Genomic DNA, 27,020 nt, shown 5'->3' on the forward strand with positions numbered 1-27,020 from the left:
CAAGTTTCTTTTTTGTTAGGTGTCAAAGGTAATGGTAAGCTAGGGGATGCTGTCGGCTTCCCTTAATGTTTTGTGTTTTGGTTTGGTTTTGTTTATGTCTGGGGACACAGTGCATGATCTAGTTGGGTCCTGGGGGAGAAAAGGAAGATTAGCCAAAACAGGGACTTAAAGCTCATAAGGGAGAGTGGAGTAGCTAATATAATTAGATACCAGGCTAGAGCTACAGATGCTGCTGCTGCTGCAGCATTGTGGAGACAACTGATCATACCGAGTGGAAAACTCTCTGCTTGGAAGGGAAATACTGTGGAGCTCTGTACGTTGATGTGGTATGTGGAATTTTTTTTTTTCTTCTTTAATGGAGCTTTTTAATGAAAGACTTGGAGAAAGTGATTATGTTATGATGGATTGCAGTTTGGGTTTTCTTTTTTTTCCTTCTTAATATTTCTGGCTGGTAATTAGCATGTTGCTAAGGCACTTGTTTTCAGACCACTTGATGGTGTGGCAGAGTAGGATGTAGTGCAGTGGTATGTGTACATGAGCACCAAGAAATACCTCCTGTAATCTGTATGCACCAGGAGGAATTTGCTCCCCCACTCCTCCCCCAGGTCAAGCCAGCTGCTGCAGAAACTGACATCCTCCAGCAAATCCTGAATGAATGAATGAAAACAACGTGATCGCCCTAATAATGACCACAACTGAACACACATCTTTGGCTGTATTTTATAGAAAAGGCCACCATTTTCTAACAGATTAATGCCATATGCAGCTCCCTTGCACATTTTCTGGAGCTATATGAAATGAGAGGTAAAAGAACGAATAGAAGGCTGCAGTTAGAGAAATTTTTGAGTGATTTAACTTCAACAGTGCTTAGATTGAGTTTTGGGATTTTCTTTTAGGGACTAATGTAACAGCCATAAAATAACCATTTCAGACTGATTGTGTACAGGAGGTATTGGGGGCAGAGTAAGAGTAGTTGCTGCAACAATATAATGGCCATCTAGTGCCTCCTCCCCTTTTGTTGATAAACACTAACATCTTACAACACATCATAGTACAACTTGTTTTTCTGCATCCCTTCAAAAGCCTTAATTGCTTAAGAATTACATGGTCCATCATAAAGTAATTCTAATGAAATTTGTGATGAGGCTTAAACTGTCCCCTTTGTTGTAGTGTGGCATATCTGAGTTTAATGCAATTTTAATGTAATCATGATGAAAACATTTTCTGAGTCTGGTCGCGCAGCAGACAGATTTGCATCACCAGAGAGCTTGTATTGGGAACAGAAGGGGCTTTTCTGCTGTTTGTAACACCAGGTGTTTTGCCAGTTTCTTATATCTAAGGGATTTTGAATGCAGGCTCTTTAGCTTCCAGTTCCCTGATTATATTACCTTTATGTTACTTCTCTACATCCCGCCTTGCTCCTCTCTACTACCCAAATTAAAACTGTGCAACTAATCTATTTTGTTTAGTTAGCCATTTAAAATCCATACTGTGAACAGTTGAACAATTTTTGAAGCATTATCTACTCAGTTTCTTTTGAATTCTGCGAGGTTCTGACTTCAGTGGATTTTAGCCTCCACAGGTCAAGGCTCCTGCCGCCGCCGCCGCTGCTGCAGACACTGACATCACTATACTGCATGAATGAAAAACAACAACGTGCTCCATTTCTTGCTCTCCACCTCCTTCCTTTTCTGCACACTCCTGTGTGTGTGTGTGTGTGTGTTTAAGATGGTGTTATGCTGCATTTGAAACTACATTTAAAAATGTTAATTTAAGTAGATGGTGGTTCAAGGGATAGGTATGTAGTATAGAGGTATATTGTTTACAAAAAGCTTCAAGTGCTATGAGCATTTAGACTGGAAGGGACATAACTGAGCATTCAATATATATTTTTTTATCTGGACTGTGGTTATGGAAGAAAATACAGAAGATTTAAACTCTTTCTTCGTGATTGTTATACCGAGAAGGAATTATGAATGAAACAACATGATTTCTAAACATGTTGGATCATTATTATTTCTCTCTTAAACATTCTTAATATGCATATTTATAGGTTTAAGTCTGTAAAAAAGAAATGATACTCAGATTATTTCACAAAGCTGAGGAAAAGCTGGGTTGTGTAAAGAGATGCAATCAAATTTTAATATAGTAATTTATAAAATTCAACAAGATGGTAATTAATTTTTATAGCACCAGTTTTAGATCATTTAAAAGGGTATCATAACAGAAGATGCATCTTTACCTGGACTTTTACAAATTAAAACTATCTTGTTTATGCATGTGGATCATATTTTTGTTTGTATTTTAAAAATTGCTTTTGTATTTTTAAAACTTCAAGTTTTGTTATTTATATTCATTTCTTTACTTTTGCCATTAGCAAAATGTCACCCTCCCCCTTGTTTGGTTCTGAAGGGTCTTGAAGTGGTGAATGACAAGCTGCTGAATGCATCCTCAGGCTCCCTGTGATGTGTTTGTAATAGATGTAAAATCATAAAGTATTATGCAAATAGTTATTTTTTTGTAATGGTAATACATAAAGTCTACCTTTGAGATAAATAGAACTCAAATGAGAATATAGCAGGATGTTAGTGTTAAAAATTAATGATCTGTAAGCTAAAATCATGAGTAATAACCAAAAGAAAATAAAGTTGCTTCTTTCTGAAACCTCAGAGCAAAACCTATGGATTTAGAAACATAACAAATGCTCACATTTTACTGTGCAAGATAAGACAGTAAGTAGCAATTGCAGATCCTATTGTGGTTTTTGTAAAGATTGAGCATTAGGATGAATTATAAATTCTAAAAGATATACAATCAGTTGCATTCGAGTACTCTGGATGGAGAATGCTGCTTATTCTTGAGTGTGCCAAATCTAGCTAAAAAAACATGGGAGAACTTGTAATTTATATGGCTCCTGTTATGGAAAATAACATGTGTTGATTCCTGGTTTAACATAACATTTATTTAGGCCTAATATGCTAGCAGATTACTAACTCTAGAGTGAAATTTGATTAGAGTTTTTCATGATTATTATTGAGAGCTTTATTGTTTAATGCTTTAAGAAGTTATGATTATATTTTAAAAGAAAATACAAAGCCAGCCAGCATGTAATGTTGAATAACTTCATGAAATGTGTGTGTCTTTGTATTTTAATCAATTGACTTGCTTTCAGTTTTTTAATCTTTTTATTAAATTTTCCTTTTTGAGTTATTTTTATGCTATGCTCAGTTTGTGGAATGCAACGTTTTTAATTTTTTTTTCTCCTTACTTTTTAGAAATACTCAGACATTCTCTTCATACAAAGTTACTCTCAGGCTGGTATTCGTAGAAATTAAGCCCTTCCCATGGCCCCATCTTTTAAAATTAATTTTGTTAGAGTGCTTAGAGGAACTTGTTTCAAAGCTTTCCTATACTTGGTAAAAATAGTTAAAAGTTGCGGTTTGTTTTTCCCCCCCCTAAATTGACAGGTTTCAAATACTGGTTTTGGTTTTGGCCTTTGAGAACTACATTAAGTATCAGCAGCATTGATTATTTTAGCTTTTTCCATCAGTTGTGGTGCATAAGATTTAAGGTTCACTTAATAAGTGAAATTATAGAAGTTATCTGTTCTTAAACTACTGTCTTATGTTCAAAGATTATATTCCCCTCAAATAAGGAGCATTAAGTATATTGAATATCATACACCTAAGATATATAAAAGCACCTTGCTCAATTTAACTGTATGTATAATTTTGTGTGTATATATTGAGCTAAAAATTATTTCATTATTTACAGTACTTTTTACAGAAGGACATGCCATTCACTGCAGTGTACATTTAAGGATTTAGTGCAAATTAGGAATTATGCATTGGGAAATGCTGAAGGGTAATGACATCCTTGTGGTCTTTATTTGTAAAAATGCAGGCTAAATGTGAATAAGAAAACAAATTATTGGGGTCCGTGGCAGTGAGTAACAATGGAGATAAATGGTAATGTTCAAAAAATGGCTAGTAGAAGGTTTTTCTTAAGGCTGAAATTTAAACAAATTTCTAGAAACCTGTTTTATCAAAGCTTTCACATGTCGCTAATAGTCTGCCAAAGATTATATCCTGTTAGCCATGATATCCTTAGTTTTAGTTCAGTCTTTTCTTTAGTGCTTAAAACTGTTGGACACCACCACCATGACAGGCTTTTCCCTAGCACCTGTGCCTGGCGCTGTTGCCTTTGGTCTTCAATATATAATTTTGTTACTAAATGATAAGGAAACCAAATTACAGATGCTGTTTCTGTCCTTTATACTTGTATTTTAACAAAGGTTAAACTTGAGACTGAGAGTCTTTTTGGGTTTGCCAAAAGTGGAGGGAAGAGAGAACACTAAACTGTTAATATGGAGAGCCCAAGGAACTGATGGCAGAGCCAGAAGTCACCTCTGCCCTTTACCTGGACCCTTAAACTGACCATGATTCCACCTATCATCCAGCTGATTCTAAAACAATAAGATCTGTGCTTATTCTGCAAAACAGATTAGTAGTAATTCTGGAAAAAGTAAGGATTTTACTTGCATTATGAACAATTATAGAGAAAAATACTTCTCTAGTATTTCGGTTTAGTAAGGCCATACATTGCAGATACCTTTAAGCAGAGTTGTTTACTTCAAATGAATGCTATTGAGACAAATCTCAGAAGTAGGTAAGATCATGAATACCTGAGTAACTTCCCCTATATTACGTGTGTCTCTGGTTGTAGGTAGAAAGGAAGAAGGCATTTTAGTGCTTTTTATACACTAGGCAATGTATATGTTCATTTATCAAGAAAGTGCATTTGAAGTGCAAATATTCTGATTCTACGTCTACTGTTTATTCCACAAGACTATCCCATTGCTCCTAACTCAAGAAGACTCTGATCTTGGTGACCAGCTGTGATTTCTGAGCTAAAAGAATTACTAAAGAGTAGGTTTTTTGTTTTCACAGCGCTATTACACTGCTGGGATATGCTTTGACATTTTCAGAATGTCTAAACATGTAAGACACAGGATGGTGAATGTAACTGGAATAGAGTATGTATGGATTGGTCACATTTCTCCACTTGTTCTTAAAGAAAAGTTTATGAGAGGGCAAGAAAGTGAGAAATCTCCTTCCTGAGGGATCAGGGATATGAACTTGACTGTTTCTGCCCTGCTCCCATCTAGAATTTTTTCCGTCCTTGAATTATAGTGAGAAGTACTTTTCTCCACGAATGTTAAAATTAGTTACACATGGTGCTAAACTTATGAATGCTTCAGGAATCACTAAGCAGAGACTGGTCTTAAGTGATTGTCTCAGCAACTGGTGCTAGGTTAATTGAGCCCTTCCAAGAGCTAACAAGTTATCACTGCAGTTTGTGGGTTTGAACTGTGAATGTTTGTACTTAATGAAGTGCCACCATGGTGCACCTTCATGATGGCTCATCAAAAATAGGGATGAGTGAAAGAATCTAGTGAAACCCATTATTGTGTGGCAAAGTCAGTGTCCAAAATTGTCTTACAAGTCGTTAGAATTAAAAAATTACTAAACATCTGAATGTTTCATAAACGGCTAGAACTTGCTGCCTAGTGTTACTAAAGATCAAATACATACCACCTACTGACAGCAATAACTCCTTATTTAGCTAGTATAACCACAGGAAGAACTTTTGTGAATAGTTCATAAAGCTAATTTTAACTTTGACATCACTAAAAAATAAGTTACTGAATGAAACATTTTCTAAAGGTATCATGCACTTGTTTTCTTAAGCAGAACAAACAAGATATAAGTGAACTCTTCATGGCTTATTTAGCTTTATTAATACTTACATGCCTAACAAAATAATTATTATAGATAGTATTGAATATAAGATTGAGTGCTGACTGACAACTAGATTGCCTTGTAACTAATTCTATAAATTCGCTTTGGGGATTGTCTTTTTTTTTTTTTCTTTAAGAGAGGGAGAGAAAGAATCTTAAGTAGGTTCCATGCCTAGCCTGCAGTCCAATGTGGGGCTCAGTTCCATGAACCTGAGATTAAATCAAGAGTTAGTTGTTTAACTGACTGAGCCACCCAGGCCCCCAGGATTGTCTTTTTTCTGATGATGGTGGAATGAAGCAATGTGTGACTATGTTATTCCTTAATAGAATAACTTAGCTCTTTTCTTCAGAATTGTCACATTAAAGGCCAAATTATTTTCTAAATGGTACTATAAGAGTCTCAGAAACAAAAAGGTATACTGGAAGATAATAAATTGGGAGTGAGGCGCCTCGGTGGCTCAGTGGGTTAAGCCTCTGCCTTCGGCTAAGGTCATGATCCCGGGGTCCTGGGATTGAGCCCCGCATCGGGCACTCTGCTTGGCAAGAGCCTGCTTCCTGCTTTCTCTGTTCCTGCCTCTCTGCCTATTTGTGATCTCTGTCAAATAAATAAATAAAATCTTTAAAAATATATAATAAATTGGGAGTTAAGAGACTTGGGTTCTCTTTCCAGTTTCAACATTTGACTTATAGCAAGTCACAGATTTTTGGCATCTTATTTTTCCTGTCTTTAAAGTGAGAGTTTGGGGGGTTGGTGCCCGGGTGGCTCAGTCGTTTAAGCATCTGCCTTTGGCTCAGGTAATGATCCCAGGGTCCTAGGATGGAGCCCCACGTTGGGCTCTCTGCTTAGCAGGGAGACTGCTTCTCTCTCATTCTCTCTCTCTCTCTGTATGTCATGAATAAATAAATAAAATCTTTAAAAATAAAGTGAGAGGTGGGGTTTTTGAGATTTTTGTTAGGTAGAGAAAAAATTCAGAAAGGAAAAGTAAGGTTATTATACTAGATAGTTTTTTTTTTTAAGTATTCCCTGCTAGCTTTACTGAGGTATGACTGAGAAATGAAAATTGTCTATATTTAAGGGGTACAGTATGATGATATTATCTATGTATACACTGTGAAATGATTACCACAGTAAAGCTATTAATACACCCATCACATTTTGTTTTGGTGTATGATGAGAACATTTAAGATCTACTCTTGACAGATTTCAAGTATACAATACAGTATTAATTAATTAGAGTTACCGTGCTATATAGGATTTGCTATTATTCACCCAGAATTTGGTCATCTTATGATTGAAAGTTTGTACCCTTGACCTGTATATTCCCATATTTGTCACCTGCAAGGCCCTGGAAACTATCTCTCAATTCTCTGCTTCCTTAAATTTGACTTTTTTAGATTCCACATGAAAATGAGATCATACAGTATTTGTTTTTCTGTGTCTGGCTTATCTTGTTTGGTTCCAGGTTCATCTGTGTTGCCAATGACAGGATTTCCTTTTTTTTTTTTTCTTTTTTTTAAATGCTGTCTAATATTTGTGTGAGTGTGTGTGACAATTTCTTTATGCATTCCTCCATCAATGAACGTTTATGTTATTTTGTATCTTGACTATTGTGAATAATGTAATGACTGTGGGAGGGCAGATATCTCTTTTAAGATACTGATTTCATTTCCTTTGGATGTATATACCCAGAAGAAGGATTGCTGGATCATATGATAGTTCTATATTCAGTGTTCTGAGGAACCTCTATACTATTTTTTTCCTCCAAGATTTTATTTAAATTCAAATTAGTTAACGTATAGCGTAGTAGTAGTTTTTAGGAGTAGAATCTAGTGACTCATCGCTTGCATGTAACACCCAGTACTCATCACAAGCGCCCTCCTTAATGCCCATCACCTTTCAATATACCCCCCCCCGACTTCTCTCCCCTCCTCTGTTCTCTGTCTTTAAGATTCTCTGTTTTTATTTTATTTTTCCTTCCCTTCCCCTATGTTAATCTGTTTTGTTTCTTAAATCTCACAGATGAGTGAAATCATACAGTATTTGTCTTTATCTGACTGACTGACTTCTCATAGTGTAATACACTCTTGATTCCATCCACATCATTGCAGATGGCAAGATTTCATTCTTTTTGATGGCTGATTCTTTTCATTCTTTTTAATATTCCATTCCATTCCACACAGACACACACATGCCACATCTTCTTTATCCATTTATCAGCAGATGGACGTTTGAGCTTTCCATACTTTGGCTGTTGTTGATAATGCTGCTATAAACAGTGAGGTGCATGTGCCCCTTTGAATCAGTATTTTTTCATCCTTTGGATAACTAGCTAGTAGTGCATTTGCTGGATCGTAGGGTAGTTCTACTTTAAGCTTTTTGAGGAACTTCCACACTGTTTTCCAGAGGGGCTGCACCAATTTGCATTCTCACCAACAGTGTAAGAGGGTTCTCCTTTCTCCACATCCTTACCAACATTTGTTGTTTCCTGACTTGTTAATTTTAGCCATTCTGACAGGTGTATCTGAGGTGATATCTCATTGTGGTTTTGACTTGTATTTTCCTGATGATGAGTGATGTTGAGTGTTTTTTCGTGTCTCTGTTAGCCATCTGTATGTCATCTTTGGTAAATGTCTGTTCATGCCTTCTGCCCATTTCTTAACTGGATTATATTTTGGGTGTTGAGTTTTGATAACTTTTTTAGATTTTGGATACTAGCCCTTTATCAGGTTTGTCATTTCATACTCCCATTCCATCAGTTACCTTTTGGTTTTGTTGCAGAAGCTTTTTATCTTGATTAAGTCCCAGTAGTTCATTTTACTTTTGTTTCCCTTTTCTCTGGTGACATGTCTAGTAAGACATTGCTGTAGATGAGTCACAGAGGTTGCTGTCTGGGTTCTCAAGGATTTTGATGGTTTCCTATCTCACATTTAGGTCTTTCATCCATTTTGGATTTGTTTTTGTGTATGGTATTAGAAAGTAGTCCAATTCCATTATTCTGCATGTGGCTGTCCAATTTTCCCAACATCACTTGTTGAAGAGACTGTCTTTTCCATTGGATATTCTTTCCTGCTTTGTCAAAGAATAGCTGTGGGTCCATTTCTAGGCTACTCTGTTCTATAGATCTGTGTGTCTGTTTTTAGGCCAATGCCATACTGTCTTGACAATTACAGCTTTTTGATACAGCTTGAAGTCTGGAATTGTGATGCCTCTGGCTTTGGTTTTCTTTCTCAACGTTATTTTGGCTATTCAGGGTTCTTTCTAGTTCCATACAAATTTTAGAATTGTTCTAGCTCCATAAAAAATGCTGATGTTGGGTGCCTGGGTGGCTCAGTGGGTTAAGCCGCTGCCTTCGGCTCAGGTCATGATCTCAGGGTCCTGGGATCGAGTCCCGCATGGGGCTCTCTGCTCAGCAGGGAGCCTGCTTCCCTCTCTCTCTCTCTGCCTGCCTCTCCATCTACTTGTGATTTCTCTCTGTCAAATAAATAAATAAAATCTTTAAAAAAAAAAAACAGTAAGTGCTTTAAAAAAAAATGCTGATGTTATTTTGATAGGGGTTGCATTGAGCTTGTAGATTGCTTTGGGTAGTATAGACCTCTTAGGACTATTTGTTTTTCCAATCCATGAGCATGGAATGTTTTTCCATTTCTTTCTGTCTTCTTTGATTTCTTTCATAAGTGTTCTGTTGTTTTTAGCATACAGATCTTTCACCTGTTCAGTTAGGTTTATTTTGGTGCAATTGTAAATGGGATCAATTCTTTGATTTTTCTTTCTGCTGCTTCATTATTGGTATATGGAAATGCAACAGATTTCTGTACATTGATTTTACATCCTGTCACTTTGCTAAATTCATGTATCAGTTCTTCCATTTTCTTGGTGGAGTCTTTCAGGTTTTCTACATAGATATATTGTTTTCTATTCCCACCAATTTAAATTCCCAATGATGGCATACTCTTGTTACCTTTTCTCCACATCCTTGCCAATTTTTTATGTCTTATCTTTTGGTAATAGCCATTCTAGCAGGTGTGAGTGGTATCTCATTGTGGTTTTAATTTGCATTTCCCTGATGATTAGTGGTGTTGAACACCTTTTCATGTATCTGTTGGCTATTGTATGTCTTCTTTGGAAAAATGTCTATTCAACTCTTTTGCCCATTTAAAAAAAATTTCTTTTGCTGTTGATTTGCAAACGTTCCTTATATATTTAAAATATTAACTCCTTATCAAATGTATGGTTTACAGATATTTTCTCCTATTTCATAGCTTGCCCTTTTAATTTATTGATTTTTTTTCCCTTTGCTGTGCAGCAGCTTTTTAGTTTGATGTAGTCCCACTTATTTATTTTTGCTTTTGTTGCTTTGCTTTTGGTGTATATCCAAAATGTCATTGCTAAAACTGATATTAAGGAGATTTTCCCCTATGTTTTCTCCGATGAGGTTTACAGCTTTGGGTCTTATTTTTAAACTTTAATCCATTTTCAGTTAATTTTTTATATGGTGTAAGAAGATCGTCCGGTTTCATTCTTGGCATGTGGATATCCAATTTTTCCAACACCATTTATTGAAGAGATTGTCCTATGTCTTCCTATTGTGTGTTCTTGGCACCCTTGTCAAAAATTAGTTGACCATAATACATCTGCGAGTTTGTTTCTGGGCTCTCTATTCTGTTCCATTGGTCTATGTGTCTGTTTTTATGGCAGTATGATATTGGTTTGATTATTGTTGTGTAAACTAGATAATCCTTAGTAAAATGACCATTTATTGAGCTTTTATGTCAACCACTAGTCTTCACTGAAACCTAGTGTAGAGCACTTTTATAACTTCTCTTCACAGATGCGTAAATGACATCCTGACAAGCTAAGTAATTGCCCAAGGTCAGGCGGCATGCATCTGGGGCCCAGAAAGCCCATATAACTCTTTAAGTCCCAACTCAAGTTAACTGAGAGTTGCTTTTGGAACCCAGTTCATCATTGGACAGGAAAGAATGCATAATGGGTTATCCCATTGCTTACACAGTTAAGTCATAGAGAAGCCAAAAATAGCATTAGAGGGTTGGGTGAAGAAAAAGCTAAATGGGACTAGACTCTAGGGTCCACAGAACTTAAAATAGTCCCAAATATTCCCAATGATTCAGGCCTCAGGTATGCATATAAGAATGTCATAGCATTTCAAAACCCTATCATGCCATTAGTAAGCCTTCCTCTTGGTCCTTAAAGGATCTATCACTTTGTTAAAGCAGCATTTAGATTTCCATTTTTTGAAAAACTGCCTTTTGTTTGAATTCTCAAAATTTGGATAGAGTAAGGTCTTATGTATTTTGTTATTTGACAGTTTAAACTTTACATGTCTAATAAAAGCATCGTAAGGCTCCATTCATCCCTAACACGATTCTTTACCCTTGCCCTCCTTTGATATTTTAGCAACATTCAAAATAGTACCCTTTTATATATCACTTTCATGGCAAAACAACAAGGTGCACTATCTTCTCAATTTATAACTGCTTGGGCTCTTTCACATTTTCTGGATTTGCTGATGTAATCCAGAAAAGATATTCTGAGCTCAATTTTAATAATATCTTCCATGGTGAATTTTTTTCAGTGTCATTTGTGCTTATTGTAAGCTCTCTTTAATAGTAAATGTGGAACATGTGTCCTTTCATAAGTAACATTAGAAATGATATTTTTATTGTTATGATATTGAAAGTGTTGTATAGAGTCTGTGTGATGGATGGAGTTTTTCATGATATTTCCTCTGTAATTAACTTTCCTAGTTAAATACATCAATCTGTAAGTTGAATCAGTGAAGTAATATTTCTATCTTAGAAGATAATAAAAACTGGCACGGCTTAGTTGCTCAGGGTTACATCAGGTCGAGCCATAAAAAACTTTGCTATTCTCATGTATACCTGTGAAGTGATCTTTCTATGAAGATACAAAAAGATCACAGTGAAATACAGATTTGTTTATATTTGAGCTGATAGTCTGTAAATAAAATATATTTACAATATCTTTGAGGGTTCTGTGACAGTGTCATTTTCTTCTAAAGTATTTTTGGAGGCAGTCTGATAAATTGCTGTGAAAAGAATCAGCTGTAAGTTAAACTAAGTGTCTAACATTTCCTAAATAGAGGTTGGCAAACATTGCTAAGTGTAGTTTCATTAGTTTCTAGATGTGGGAGTTAGACTGTGCTCAGAAATAAGGTTTTTTGGGTTTTTTTTTTTTTAAAAACCTACAATATTCTGCAATATTTTGGTCAGATAGCTTAAAAAACACTTTGAAATCCTCTACATGCCAGAGTGACCCATTATTAAAAAAACAAAACAAAAAACTCTAATAGTCAGTCACATTTGCTTACTCTTTGGCTTTTCGGTTAACGAATGGCCAAAGGTTAATGTAGCTTTAATGTAATTTCCATGATAACTGTTCATTCATTCAAGAAATGTTTCAGTTACTGTACTGGTTGTTGGCAATATGTTGGTGAGTAAAACTAATGGAATTTCTCCCTTTTTTACACAATAAAAATTGCTTGAATCCCTATTATATTTGAGGAACTCTGAACCTTACGGAATATGTATTTTAGGTACAGTTGGTGTGCTCACAGTCATTTTTCTCAGTAAAATCAATTCATTTAAAATCTGCCAAGATTTTAACCCACTATTTTCTCTAAGCCTTGGGCTTCACATATGAATTTTTATGTTCCTTTGCTTTTCTAAGTTAACTTGAGCTTTTTGGTATTTGTTGAATACTAAATACTCTGTTTATATGTGTTTTTCTTTGGCTGGATGAAGCCTAGGAGTCCTTCATTCTGTGGCTTCTATAATATATCTAGGTCTAAGTTATATCCCTACATGGATGTATAATGTTCTGCTATAGTTGGCCTAGGATTACTCATTGACACTTTCTCTTCACACATGTAAGCGAATATCTTCTCGGTATTCTGAACTTTTGGATGTGCCTTCTTGTGTAGAAATGTAGTCATGTGTAGTAATGATATGTGGTGATACCTGGACATTGGTGTCTTGTGAGACTATTGAAGTGAGTACAGCTTGTTTTTGGCTTAATATCTGCTATTATTGAGCTATAAAAGAATGGAAAAGAAGCTTTTCATATATTACATTACCATTAATTGATATCATGGTTAAATGCACAATAACTTATTTGTTTTTACTATACTCAGAATTTAGTCTTCTTTTTTAACTATTCTTAAAAGCTTTTATCTTAAAGAATTATTAGCCTTAAAGCCTTTAGTATTAGTATTTGGTTATGTTAGTTAATCTTTAGGATAGTTGTCCTGTTCTACTTTGTACTAAGCCAAGTGGTCAAGAAATAACTTCTTTATACAGTTATTCCATTTAATGAAATAAGTATTACACTTAATCTCATGGTAAAAAAAAACATGTGTTAGGTGAAATGTATGTTCTGGGTCGATTTCTTTTTTTATGTTTCTTATGGATCATTGAAGAAATTCTTTTAATCCCTGAATATAACCATATGATAAACTGTGTAAAATTGTATGTAAGACTTTTACAAAGTAGGAAGGCATAGGAAAAATAATGAAATAAATTATTGTTAATATTTGCTGTGTCACTTAAAAATATTATTCCATTCTTGAATTAAGTGCCTCAAAATGTAAAAGAAAGTACATATAGAGTATATTAGCTGAATCTTCGATTAGACTCACTGTATCATTTCCATAGTTAATATAGCAATTTTAGAGTCCTTGATAGTTTACTTACAGTTTTTCATCCAAACATTGTCTTAATGTTTTTGTAGTTCCGTTTTCAGAGTAATTTTGGTGAATGTGCATGCTTAGAAGGCCCTGCAGCAAACATCTGCTAAATCTTTACATAGGAATTACGAGAGATTTATTTTGGATATATAAGGGTTCAGATCACTGAAGAGTGATTATTGTGACATTCAGTCTTATTGATATCTGGCAAAGATGAAAATTAATAGACTACATTTGTCTTGCCATGTTTTAAAATACCTAAATGTTTCAGGAACTGATGGTTTTTGTCTTCATTTGTATCATTCAGTGGTAGTCTATAAGATTGGAAAAGCACTGATTTCAGCCTTCACATGAACTGGGAGCTGGGTGGGCCAAGGATGGATTCAGACAAGGATGGGGCAAGGACAAGGGTGGGACAAGGATGGATGATGTCAGGACAGTCCACGTTTTGAAGCATGGAGAATATATTTTTACAGAGTGAGTTTCTAAGTTACACTTGGAGTTCTGTTAAGTGAATTTCGGCCTATTAAAGCTCCATGGAATCAGCTTCTAAAGCTGTTAAATTTAGAGAAACTAAAGTTATCATGCCCCAAATTCAGTGGGCTTTTTCAATTAAAATTCTAAATGTTTTTATAGTCTTTCATAATGATCATGATTATACTAAGCTCCAAAAAGAAGAATGTAAATTACATATTAATTTTTGCTGTGTTATAATGTAAAAAAAAAAATTTAACTGTAGAGTGGATTTGGTGGTAGTTATTTGCTTTAGAGAATGTCTAACTTATGTGCAAGTAAAATTATTCAATTTACCAAAGTGTTATTGACACAAACTTTTTAGGAAGTCTGTTACACAAGGTTGAGGTTCATCTGAGGTTGTAAAAACATATTACTGAATAGTGTAATTTCTCATTGCTGCATAAAATGTTCTACAGACATTTAGCAGAATTAACTAATATCCTAAGAAGTTGTTACAAATGAACATGAATAGATATTTTCCATCCCCTTTCTAGTCTGAATTTTAAAAAGTCTAAGAAATTTGGTATTCAGCTAACCCCTATAAGGGAAAGAACTCCTATGCACTGATGATTATATGTCTCACATTTCTCTGTGGAAAGATCTGCTTTTAAATTAAGTAAATATTCTAAGGCTTTTTCTGAAATAATTTGTCCTAATAAAAAGAAGTTATTCAGTTATAATTTCCTAGCATACTGTTTCTAATCAGCTTCATGAAGGAAGTATTTCTTCCTTCATGAAGGACTTTCACATAATCTTCTACCATTGCTAATGTCAGGAAGACAAAGCATAACTAAGCATAATTATACTAAAAATATTATTAATACTATGAATTATGATTTCATATATAACTGCATATTACTGTAGGCTAATTTTAACTTAGTTTCTTTGTACACTTAAGGACCAGGAAATTAATTAGCCAACTAATATGTTCATTTTGAAGGTCTATACTGTATGGATATGGGCGTGTGTGTGTGTTAAAGAAGTCCCTAAAGTTCACATTCCTATATCAGCAATTACTGGTAATCATTGGCCCCTGATACTTTCTCCATACAGAGTAGAGATTCATGGTCATCTTTTCAGAATACTTTTAGTACTTCCAATATACTCACGGTAGTGATTAAGAAATTTGGTTTATCTCATGAAAAATGCAAGCAGTGGACCTATAACCTATAATTCTAAACATCTTCCTTGTATATGGGGAAACTTGCTGTTTATCATGTTACAGTTACATTAGCTTCCTGGAGCATGTCTTGAACGCTGACTTCTTTGGCTAAACTGTTTACTTCAGGGTTATTTGGTAAAAAAAAAATACATTTTTTGGTTTGGAGAAATGAGTCCAAATAGAAATTCCCTTTTCTAAATCATCTAATAGTTTAGAATGCCAGCCCAGTTATATGCAGTTTAGTTTTATTAATAAATGTATGATAATTTTCTCTGCTGAAGTTGTCTTTAGGATTTTTGAGCAGAAGATTATGTTGGTATTTAAACTTAAAATTTAAACAAGCATTGAAAGGTATAATTGCATTTCGTTGGACCGAAGAGGGTATTCTAAGTGGGACCTGTGTATAGCAAATTAAAACAGACATTATCCTTACATTCTGCAAGTTGTCATATCCAGATATTTTAAAAATCCTTATAATGGTCTTTTGGATGTTTTGTTCATGCTCTTTATCTTCTTGTTAGTCTTGTTACCATCTGTATAAAAGGTTTTAATTTAAAGTGTATTCACAGAGTGCCTGGGTAGCTCAGTTGGCTAAGCATTTTTCTTTGGCTCAGGTCATGATCCCAGCTAGGATCCAGCCAGAAATCATGCTCCCTACTCACTGGGGAGCCTTCTTCTCCCTCTTCCACTCCCCGTTTGTGTGCGCGCTCTCTCTCTCTCTCTCTCTGTCAAATAAATAAATAAAACCTTTAAAGGAAAATAAAGTGTGGGGCATCTAGGTGGCTCGGTGGGTTAAAGCCTCTGCCTTCGGCTCAGGTTATGTTCCCAGAATCCTGGGATTGAGCCCTGCATTGGGCTCTCTGCTCGGCGGGAGCCTGCTTCCCCATCTCTCTCTGCCTGCTTCTCTGCCTACTTGTGACTTGTGATCTGTCCGTCAAATAAATAAATAAAATCTTAAAAAAAAAAAAAAAAGAAAGTGTATTCAACCTATGTTTTCACAGGGTAGAATATATCATACTCTCTTAGTTAGCATGCTTTTTTTAAAAGTGGCATATTTTTCTATGCTACTGAGAGAAAATACCTTATTAATAATTTTACTCTATATAATTCCAAATTTGGATTATGTGCTCTATTTATATGTAATAAGATAGGATTAGGTATACAGTTACCAAGGTAAAAAATATCAAATGAGTTAAGTTTTAACTCAGAGATTTGGTACAGAAATGGAGCTGAATGGTTTATTTTATTTGCTTATTGGCACTATGGAACACAACCTTGATCAAGACTCTCAGACCCTGGGCAACCATTGGATTAAGCTCTTACTTCCTGTCAGCATAATCATTGACTTTTTACTCCTCCCTCATTTCTCCCATCCTGCTCATCATGGTATCTTGTCCCATCTCCTCTGAATTATGTCCTGAATCTGGTGGCTTCTTTCCATGTCTTAATTATTGTTGTACTGTTGTGTTTTCCCCTGCTAAAACCTCCCATCTCTAAAACCTCATCTTACTGCTATAAGCACAGTCTTTCTTAAAAAGGAAAAATCTAAAGTTTAAAATTTTTAGCTTGGCATAAAAGACTTATTTCGGCACCCTCTGTTGTGTACCTCATGTTCTTTGCGAACTGAACTCACTTTTTCTTGATAATGGTGTTATCCTTCTATCACACCATGCTTTGAATACATGTTCCTTGTCAGGGTAGGGTAAAATAGATTACTTTAAATTAGATTAAGTTAGATTACCCTACTTATGGTTACAATTTATGATAATAATTAGTGAAATTATAAAATCTGGCCCAAACTACCCGGCTCAAGGATAACTGTAGGTGCTAGTACTACCAATTTTACTGCATCTCAGAGTTTAAAGAAATGTGGTCCATCAGCTGTTACTACTAGAACTACTTTGAAAATTTATCTTGGAAGATCTATTCTTTTCTCATCTGATGCAACACTTTGGCAAGTGGAGTTCATTCTTATCAGAACTTCTGTTAATATGCAAAAGATACTGTGTCAAGTTTGATTGTGTGACCTTGGTGGAATATATTTTTATATGATTTGCTATGTTTTCTCGGTAACTTAAGATTCTGTAGCTGCTCTTTGATTACAGTTTTAAAAGACCATCTTCAAAGAAGTTCAGAAATGTTTTCAGCCTCGGTAGCCTTCTAAAAAGAAGTCCGTGGTCTCCCAGAGTGCTTGTTAGGACAAGAAGTTTAGTGTATTTATTAAGTGGTCTTACTTCATATAAACATAGTTCTTGAATATACACCATATCAAAAGTTTTTTTATTGAATGAACCTATTTTAATTACCTGTTTTTGAAATATCTGAGCATAGAAATTTTAGTCTTTTATATAGATGTGGAAAATAGGATGACAATAGGACCTGAATTTGAATTAGTCACTGTCTTGTACTTTATTCACAATGATTTTAGATGAGCCTCACATTCAGAATATTAAGAAGAGATATGGAGCTACTCTATTTGAGGCTCTTCTAATAAGTCTTCAGTAAGGAGGTCCAGAATATATGCCAGGTGATTTCGAGTTTTTTAATATTTATTTCATAAAGGCCAAGGAAACATGGATAAATGATTCCCACAAGTTCAACAAATGTTTGAGTAATTGTGCTAGATGTTAGAAACCAAAAAAAAAAAAAAAAAAGAGAGAGAGAGAGACAAAAACCTTAATTTTGGTGGGATAAGAGTCTTATATTAACCATTTAAATATGAGCTTAGTACAAACTAAACAGTTTAGCAAATGGTATTGGGGTTTTCTTTCTTTCATTAAGTGAAAGTACAATAACTAAAATATAGGTGGAAAGAAAGGTAAGAAAGGGTGACTTGACATCTCCATCAAAAATAAGTTAACTGCATTATTCATAATGTTTAGACATACATATTGTTCAGTACTTGTATCTCAACACTACATAGAAAAGATTCTAAAGATTCTTCTTCTTTTTTTTTTTTTTTTCTTTGAGAGAGAGTGCAGGACCAAGGGAGGGGAGAGGCAGAGGTAGAAAGAGAGAAGCTTAAGCAGGCTCCACATCCCATGTTGAGATAGCACAGGACTCAGTCTCATGACGATGAGATCATGACCTGAGCTGTAATCAAGAGTCAGACACTTGATTGACTGAGCCACGTAGGTCCCTGAGGATTTTAAAAATTCTAACCAGAAGAGGGAAAGAATGTGAAGAAAGGGGAAATATAAATTCAGTCGGCCCACCTTTTTTGTATAATTGGCTTTGGATGGGTTGGTTTTCCTCCCACACTGAGATGAGTCTTCCCAGTATATCTGGAGATATTTAGGGTTTTGATTCCAAATGGCCCAGCTGTTCTATTCAGGTATTATTAATGATTCAACCTGTATCCAAAACGACAGCCTGGTATTTGTTCACTCAGTTCTTGGGCACTTGGGTTGAATTGTTATTTTATCATTTCAGGACAAAAATAATTCAGATCTAATATAATAAACTCTGAAACTTTGTGACTTTATTCCAGTGGTAGTTCCTAGGCAGTGCCACTTTGACTGAAGTACAGTTCAATCAATATCAGTAGACTATTTTTGACTAAGATTATGGCCAGTTCTTTGGCTATTTTAGAGGAATAAAATATGATGCTATTCTAAAATATTTTATTATACTTTTCTCCTGAACTTAGTCATGCCACTAGTAGTTTTATTTTTTCTTAAGTTGCTCTCAGTCCTTGGCAGCATTTCCTGGCAACATTTTATGCACAATATTTGTAGAATTGTTGAGGTGGAAGGTGTTATGTGTATGGAAACACATAACTGGTTTTTACCACATTCTGTTTTACTCCATAGCCTCTACAAAGGTGTCATTTTGTCTCAGACATTTTCCTTCAGGATGTTTCCTGCAGCTTTTGGCCATTTCCAACTTCAGTGAAGCATCCAATTTTGGATAAACTACTGCTTCACAGCTACATATTTGATTCTTTGGTGTCAATATTTAGGAAAGTAAATTCTAGAGTAAACATCTGTGTTTCCATATTTCTGAGGCCTTCATTCTGTTCAGCCTATTGGTTCTGGGTTTATAGAGAAGTGTAGTTAGTTGTGTATTTGCCAGTCAATGACATGTTCACCATTGCTGGACTGGGGGACACAATGTGGGGAAAATACAGCTCATAGACAGAGTTTAATTTATTAGATTCTTTTCCATTAAGCAGATCAGTGATATCCACACATATCCCAGTACAGATTTCCATTTATCATTTGTCTGCCATCAATAAATTTGCTTTCCTGGCAGTCATATCTCACTGAGATTAAGCAGTTAACTCTCTTTCTGGGCCTTTACTCTTAACTTGTATAGTTAACCATGAAGTTAACCAATTATTATGCCATTATAAGCTAACCTGTAATTATTATTACCTAAGCAAATTGTTTATAGCTTAGACTTAAGTGCTTAAATCTTACCTTTGTAAGTTGTATGTTAAAATATATTTGGATTTAGAAATCTTACAAATTTTCAGTGTAGATATCATGAGAAGAAACATTTAAAGGTCTAGGAGACTGTAGTGCTTTTTGTGTCGTATTCATTCTTAATTCTAATAAGAGGTCAGAATGCTGATAATTTTTTTTTCAGAAGCTTTTTCAGAATCAGAGGAACTACCATTGTCATACAGATTTCTAAAGATTTCATTTTACATGGTTGAGTTTTTCATTTTTGTAGTAGTGATAAGACCTCGATCCCATAATGTTAGTAGTTGTAATCAATTCTTTCTTGGCCTTGAAAATTATTGTAAGACTCTGTTCTTTATTGACATACCCAGTAGATGGCTGTGTAGTGTGAAAAGAACCTGGTTGTTTTTTGTTTTGTTTGTTTTCTTTTTTATTTTTTTGTCCCTTCCAGATTTATTAGCCCCTTGCAAGGAGAAGGTCTTCTTCAAGGCTTGTTTCCATCCTGTCTTGTCCATGTGACTCTTTCTAAACCCCTCAGTCCATTGCCTTACCATTCCATTTCTCAAGGTAAACTCTGCTTTTTCCCATAAAAGGAACTCCTGACTATTGATCCCTTATTGGTTCTTGCTGCAGCCTTCTTTGGAAACTTGACTCTCTGATTGCCCTCTCTAGAGGGTAGGAATGGGCAAAAATCCCATTAGTGGAGTGACCGGGGGATGCTCTGTTTCAGGTAGTTTCCCCTCTAGGTTCGTCAAGAGCTCATTTCTTTACCAGGCTACCTAGGAAGAAAGTGTACCTCTCTAAGGCTAGCATCAATTTTTCTCAGAGACAACACAATCAAAATACTAGAAGAATATTGAAATTTTAAATATACATGTGTCTGGTTCTAGAAGGAATTTAATAACTCACATTTGGTTTGTAGCTATTCTGTAAATTTATAGTCTTAGATTCAAATATGCTAAGAGGATAACTATGTGAATTTCAGATCCTCCTCTGGTCATTCTTTCATGTAGTGAAAGACTTGCCTTAGCATTATTACACAGTCTGCTATCCCTTATCCTTTGAAAGTTACTACCTGAATGGCTCATACCTTCTAGCAGTTTTTGTGTTAATTCCTCCCAAGCTGTTGGTTATATGGAACTTCAAGAAAAACTCATGGGAACAATATTCCTCGTGTTCTCCATATTTTTGTAGCAAGAACACGGCTATAGTTTTTAATCTGTGCCTTTAATACTTGAAGGTCACTTTAGCTTTATTAAAATGTGTTCAGTGTAGGCCATTCCGGATAATTTTGTCCAGATAAATAAATAAACATATACGTTCATACATACATACATACACACACATAATTTTATTTTAGGGTTTTTTGTTTTGTTTTTGAGAGAGGGAGTGAGCGCTGGATAAAAGGGAGAGGAAGAGAGAGAATCTCGGTCACACTTCATGCTGAGCGCAGAGCCTGACATTGGGCTCAATCTCACTCACCCCTGAGATCATTACCTGAGCCAAAATCAAGTCAGACACTCAACTGACTGAGCCACCCAGACGCCTCTATATTTTTTTCGTTGCTTTGGTTTCCTTCAAGGACTCCTCTATTAAACATGTTGGACCATCTTGTTTAAATTACATATTAATCATTTTCTCTTGAAATCTTTTGACCTCATTTTTTTTAAATATAAAATTTGTCTTGTGTTCCATGTTCTATTTCTATTTCTGTTAAGGTGTTGCCCATTGTGCTTTTTGTGATTTAGTCTTCATTCCTGAAATAAATTTTTCTTACGTTTCTAAGTCTTTCCTGACTTTGCTCACCTCTCTTTTTATACCTTCCTCTCTAATTATGAGATTTTTTGTTGTTTCTATCATTAAAAAAAAAAGATTTTTGGCTAGTTTTGAACAATTAGTATAATTTTCAGCCTATATGGGCATGTCTCTCTTGCATGCTTTCATTATATATAGACCATCATTGATTCCTTGTGCTGTTTTTCCCTTGTGGTATGATTATGTGGGATTAGTTTCCTTCCCCGCCCCCCCCCCAATTTAAGTGAAATGATTTTTCCTGTATCTTTTCTAGCCTCAGAACTCTATTTTTCTCAATTATCTTTGTTTGTTTGTTTATAAAATGACTTAAAATCTCTCACTTCTGTTATCACCCTCCTTACCTACCTTCCCCAACTTTATCTCGACTTTCTCTTTGCTTTGCTTGTATTGTCCCTGTAATGTTCAGTTTAGATTGGACTCACAGTAATTTCTCTTTAGTGTTGGACTCTGTATTGGAAGCAGCTTTTGTTACATTTGAGACTCATCATTAGTTCTGGTACTTCAGACTTTCTTCATTTGGTGTCCTGCACTCCTGTAGAACCCCCTCCCAATTTTCGCTGCTGTTCTCAGATTGCATTTACCTTCTAGTGATTGGTGTCCTTTTGTTCTCAGGATCTTCAGAAGCCCACATATTTTCCTTCTGCTGCCTCTCACACAGATCCTGAAAACATGATGGTTAATTTCTGAATCTTTGTCCCTACTAACTTATATTTGGAGTTTTTGTGGGGCTATTTTGTGACAGTATTGTGTTGCAGATGCTGTCCCTGAATTTTTTGTTTGGCTAGTTTCATTGTTCTGTTGTCACATGAGCGTTAAAATCTTTTCTGCTATCAGCTTTCCTCCTTTTGGAATGTTTTGACACTAACTTTTATATGAAGAACTGCCTTGAATACTGACTTACTGCTCTACATAGTAATGGACAGAAAATGCTACATATATTAAAAACCTGCCATAATGCTAAAATAAAAATAAGAGGTTCATATTATGAAATAAAAAGTTCCTGGACATAGAGAGTGAGTGCTTCACCAGTCTTCACTATGACTTCACCAAGGTTCTTTAAAGGACTATTATTTTGCCACCAGAAAAAAATGAAATAAAACATCATTAACATCTTATCTGCTATACATGTAACTTCTTTGGAGATGTTTTCCAAAGGTCAGAGCTCTGTCTCCCTTTGTTACATATTCTTCCACTGCTTGTCACCAGGCTTTGTGGTGATCTTAGGGAAGTTTTTTTAATAACCCTTGATTCCAAAAGATACTCTCTTGGGTTTCCTTTGAAAACAAGCTAAAGGCTTTTCTCCGAATGTCTTATTTCAACTTATGTGACATTTGACACAAGTTTGATTGAGTGAGCTATATCTCAGAGAGTTCTTCCTAAATGGCTGCATGACTACATTTTTTAAAAAATTGTTTTTCTTGACAGACCTCAGGTTACAGGCTGTGTCAGGCTTCATTTGGTCAGAAGCATGTTTGTTTCTCTTGTCAACTTCTTGATTGGTTCCTTTCCAGATTTCTGGAGGGCAGCCATATGCTCATTTCTGCATGTTCTCTAGATTGCCTCTATGGCAGAATTCCAGGTCTGGTTGATTTGTGTTTCAGAATCTACCCACTCTAAGAGGGTTTCAATTTTTGCCGTTTAGTCTGATTTCAGATAACATGTTCAGCTCTCGTGTCCTTCCTTTCTCTTATCTGAAGTTCATTTAATTTTGATGATTTTATTTCAGGTGGCCAGTGTATTTTCATATTCTTATATGTCAAGGAAGAGAGACCCATAAAGGCCATTAGTAAAGTGCTTGGACTATACTGATTTTGGAAAACTGAATCTAGTAATAATTTTATTAGATAAGCAATATTAGTGTTAGATTGGCTAGAGAAGTATACTAATCTTCCTTTCTACAGTTTTAAATTATTTCTTACACAGTGAAAAAAATTTTTTTAGCTATTTTATTTTAAAAATCATTCTCTGTAACTGTCAGGTAAGGAGAAAATTACTGATGTTAACGAAAAAATTATTTATGAGACTTGTTAAAGAAAGGTAAAGCAAACTTCATTCAGGGAGACTATCATGATTGGTGTAGGGACCACTGCAATGGAGTTTTGGAGTCGGGGAGAGAGATTGGGCTCAAACTCTGAATACAACAAGGATTGGTGGTGATTTCTAGGCAGGGAGCATGGTGAGTATTAGTGGATGAAAAATTACTATAGAGGAAGGAAATATTGGAGTAAGGAGGGATTCTGGCTAAACAGATCTCACAGGATTATCATTAAAGGTAGACCAGGGTGATTAGCTATCATATGGGGATGGGTAGAGGTTGAGGAACCTGATCAGATATCAAGGGTGATCAAAAATTGAGGATGGGGAATTCTTTCTAAAATTGGATAGTGCAGAGATAAACATGGAAGCCCAAAAGTTAGGGCCTAGTTGAGAAGAGTTCAAAGGAGACTGACTAAAGTTTGGTCAAGGAGAAACTCTGACAGTGATAATAACTTAAAACTATAACTCTCAAGGAAGAGGTCTTATTACAGAAATACTGATGCAAACCTCTGATAACAGATCTTTAGCAAATTTATGGTTAACCTCTGTGAGCCAATAGGAGGAATATTTCCAGCCTGTATTTATTTATGGTTGTTTGTGATCTCCACTAGATCAGGAACTGTATCCTTTCAAGTTGAAAAAGGCATTTTAATGTCTTCAGTCTTGGCTCAATCAATTTGTTATTTTGATTTCAGTGGTGAAGATTGAAATTATATGAATGAGTTAAGTTTGACATCATGAAAAGCTCATTGGTTTTCTGGTAAAGGTTGTTTAATTAACTTGTGCTTAAATGCTTTAATCAAATTAATTATTAACATTTAACTTTACTTTGCTTATATATTCAATTTAATTTTTTTCTGGCACTTTCATTTTATAAGGGAACCTACTTAATATATTTTTTCAGACTTCCTCATATTTTTCAGGAAGTAGATTTTATTGTACTTAACTTTTATTTGCATGCAAAATACCCTGTTTGGGTGGGAAGGTCTCTAACCAAAAGAAGCTTTATTGAACTTTGTTATCGCATCGCATCGGTCTGGTGTCCCTAAGCATTCTGCCTAGAGTGCTCTTAAAATTTGAAGGTTTCTATGTCATGGCTGGCACTAAATTTAGAAAATGACATTTTGAAGGAGATGATGAGTGTTTAAATTTATTAGATTCTAGGGGCGCCTGGGTGGCTTAGTTGGTTAAGTGTCAGACTCTTGATTTCAGCTCAGGTCATGATCTCAGAGTCATGAGATGGAACCCTGGGCTGGGGGTGGGGCCTGCTGGAGATTCTCTCACCCCTCCGCCTCTCCCTCAACCCACCACTCACAACCCCTCTGTCTCTCTATAAAAAAAATAAATAAATAAAAATAAAAAGTATTAGATTCTAGAAGTTTAGCTGCTAGAAGCAGATTTCAAAGAATTGGGTGATATATTTGCAGCAGAATATTTCCTTAGGTATGGGTAGTCAAACTTTTAAAATGTTTTTAATGTTTTAAATGAGAGTAAGTTAAATGAGTTTTAAAGGAGAGTAAGTTACTGTCATAAAAGGATTTTCTTTTCTTTTCTTTTTTAAATTCTATTTATTTGACAGACAAGATATCACAAGTAGGCAGAGAGGCAGGCAGAGAGAGAGGGGAAGCAGGCTTTCTGCTATGCAGAGAGCCTGATGCGGGGCTCAATCCCAGGACCCCGGGATCATGACCTGAGCCAAAGGCAGAGGATTTAACCCACTGAGCCACTCAGGTGCTCCAAAGGATTTTATTTTCTAGCACCTAAAATTCCAAATGATCTAGTATCAATCCTTCAGACATAGGTTCTTAAGCTTTCAGTAGCATTAAGAGTCACCTGAGATGCTTACTAAAAATTCAGATCTCTTGATCCCAGAGAGTGTCACATGGTTGATAAGAAATCAGGCACAGAAATGAGCATATTTAACAAAAGTCTTTCACTTTGAGAAGGATTGCTTTAGGACTTCTGTGTTTCCCAGCCCTTATGATGCATCTCAATCAGTCAGGTTTGGTTTAAAAAAAATATATGTTAATAATCTGGTTCCATCCTATAACCTCTTGATTAGAATCTCTGGGAGTGTGGCCTGGTAACTTGTATTTTGAACAAGCCATATAGGATCCCATCCTTGAGTTCCTTTGCTTAGTCCACCATTGAATTGTCTGAGGGTCTTGTGTCTTTCTATTCTAGGATCTCCCAATATCTCATTTCTAGATGAAATACTAAAAAGCTGCTTCTTTTGCTTTTCAGACAGGCCCAGGTGTTAATGTTGTAGTGGCTAAAAAGCATTGCCAATTTTTTAAAGCATTTTTAACATTGTTCTAATCAATACTAGGCAATTTAAGTCATATGCATACACCCATGAAATGGGACTTAATGACTGTTTTTGTTTTGAATGTTAACAAAGTTAAGTGATAAACATGATTATTTTTACTATGATAACTTAAATGATAAAAAGATTTTACATACTTCAGAAGTTTAAATTTAAGACAGAATATCATAGATGTATGTTTTGATACTGTTGGCTAGCACTGTTAATGTGACATTTTAATCCACTAAGCCACCCAGGCGCCCTAATGTGACATTTTAAAAACTAGTTTTATGAGTTCTGAGATACAAACAGCTGGAAGATTCGGATTAGTACTTAGTTGTCTTAAGCTTTTTGCTCCATTGCATGGTTTAAGATTCTTTACAATTGTAATCAATGATGGATTTTGAATAAAGAAAGAAGCAGTTAATTCATGGTTTTGTAATGGCTAAGATTCAGGGAATTATAGTTGTTACACAATGGTTGAAGAAGTAATAGCTTTTTTCAAAAAGTTTTGAACAGTTATTTAAATGCTTTCTCTAAGTTTAGATGTGCTTTATGTAATAAGTATAAATGGAAAGCTTTGGCTAATAATCATTCATTGAGAATTAAACACAAAGGATTGATAATGCTTATGTAGATTGAACGTAGTATGAAAAAGTTGAGGTGTGTTAATAGCCCAAGAAAGAATATGAGCACTTTTTAAAATTCTGCATGGTAGTTTACATTCTGTGTGGCTGGCTACATTATGGTTTACATTCTGTGTGGCTACATTATGGCACTCAAAAATATTGTATCATCTTTGCCACTTACGTTAGTTTGGAAGATGTGGTGGCTTGTTTCATAGTTAAAGTTCTTTAAGTTTCCAATATTCAATAATTTTTTTTTAACTTGTGGAAGTTTTAGTTTGTTTTCCACTGCAGGTTAGTTTCTTAAGGCAGGAGAGTTCTAAACTCACTAACCAGAAAATCTTCAGGCATTACCACTGAAGTAAAAATTGTTGGGAAAAGATAAATTAATTTAATATCATGTTACACTGCTTCGGCAGGTTTTGCCCATTTTGAACAATGCTTAATTTGCTATTCAAATTCAGGGTTCCCTAATTTAGAGTTTCTTGCCTTTAATCCTGTTTTTTTGTTTGTTTGTTTTAATTTTTAATTATTACATTAAAGCTGAATTTCCATTTGGTTGTTAGAGAGCAAGAATTATTTTGTACAGTCCTTCGTAGGTACCTTGAGGAGGCCCAGGCCTACCAACT

At 35.2% G+C, this 27,020-nt stretch overlaps 1 protein-coding gene across 1 annotated transcript in view; it reads left to right on the forward strand.

Annotated features, from left to right (window-relative positions):
- GLCCI1 (glucocorticoid induced 1) overlaps positions 1-27,020 on the forward strand; it is a 129,380-nt gene that overhangs the window by 31,129 nt on the left and 71,231 nt on the right. The gene's annotated exons all lie outside the window — the stretch shown is intronic.

Source organism: Mustela putorius, unplaced genomic scaffold (assembly GCF_011764305.1).
Source record: "Mustela putorius furo isolate JIRA1106 unplaced genomic scaffold, ASM1176430v1.1 tig00003845_pilon_pilon_pilon, whole genome shotgun sequence".
In the NCBI taxonomy this organism is placed as follows: domain Eukaryota; kingdom Metazoa; phylum Chordata; class Mammalia; order Carnivora; family Mustelidae; genus Mustela; species Mustela putorius.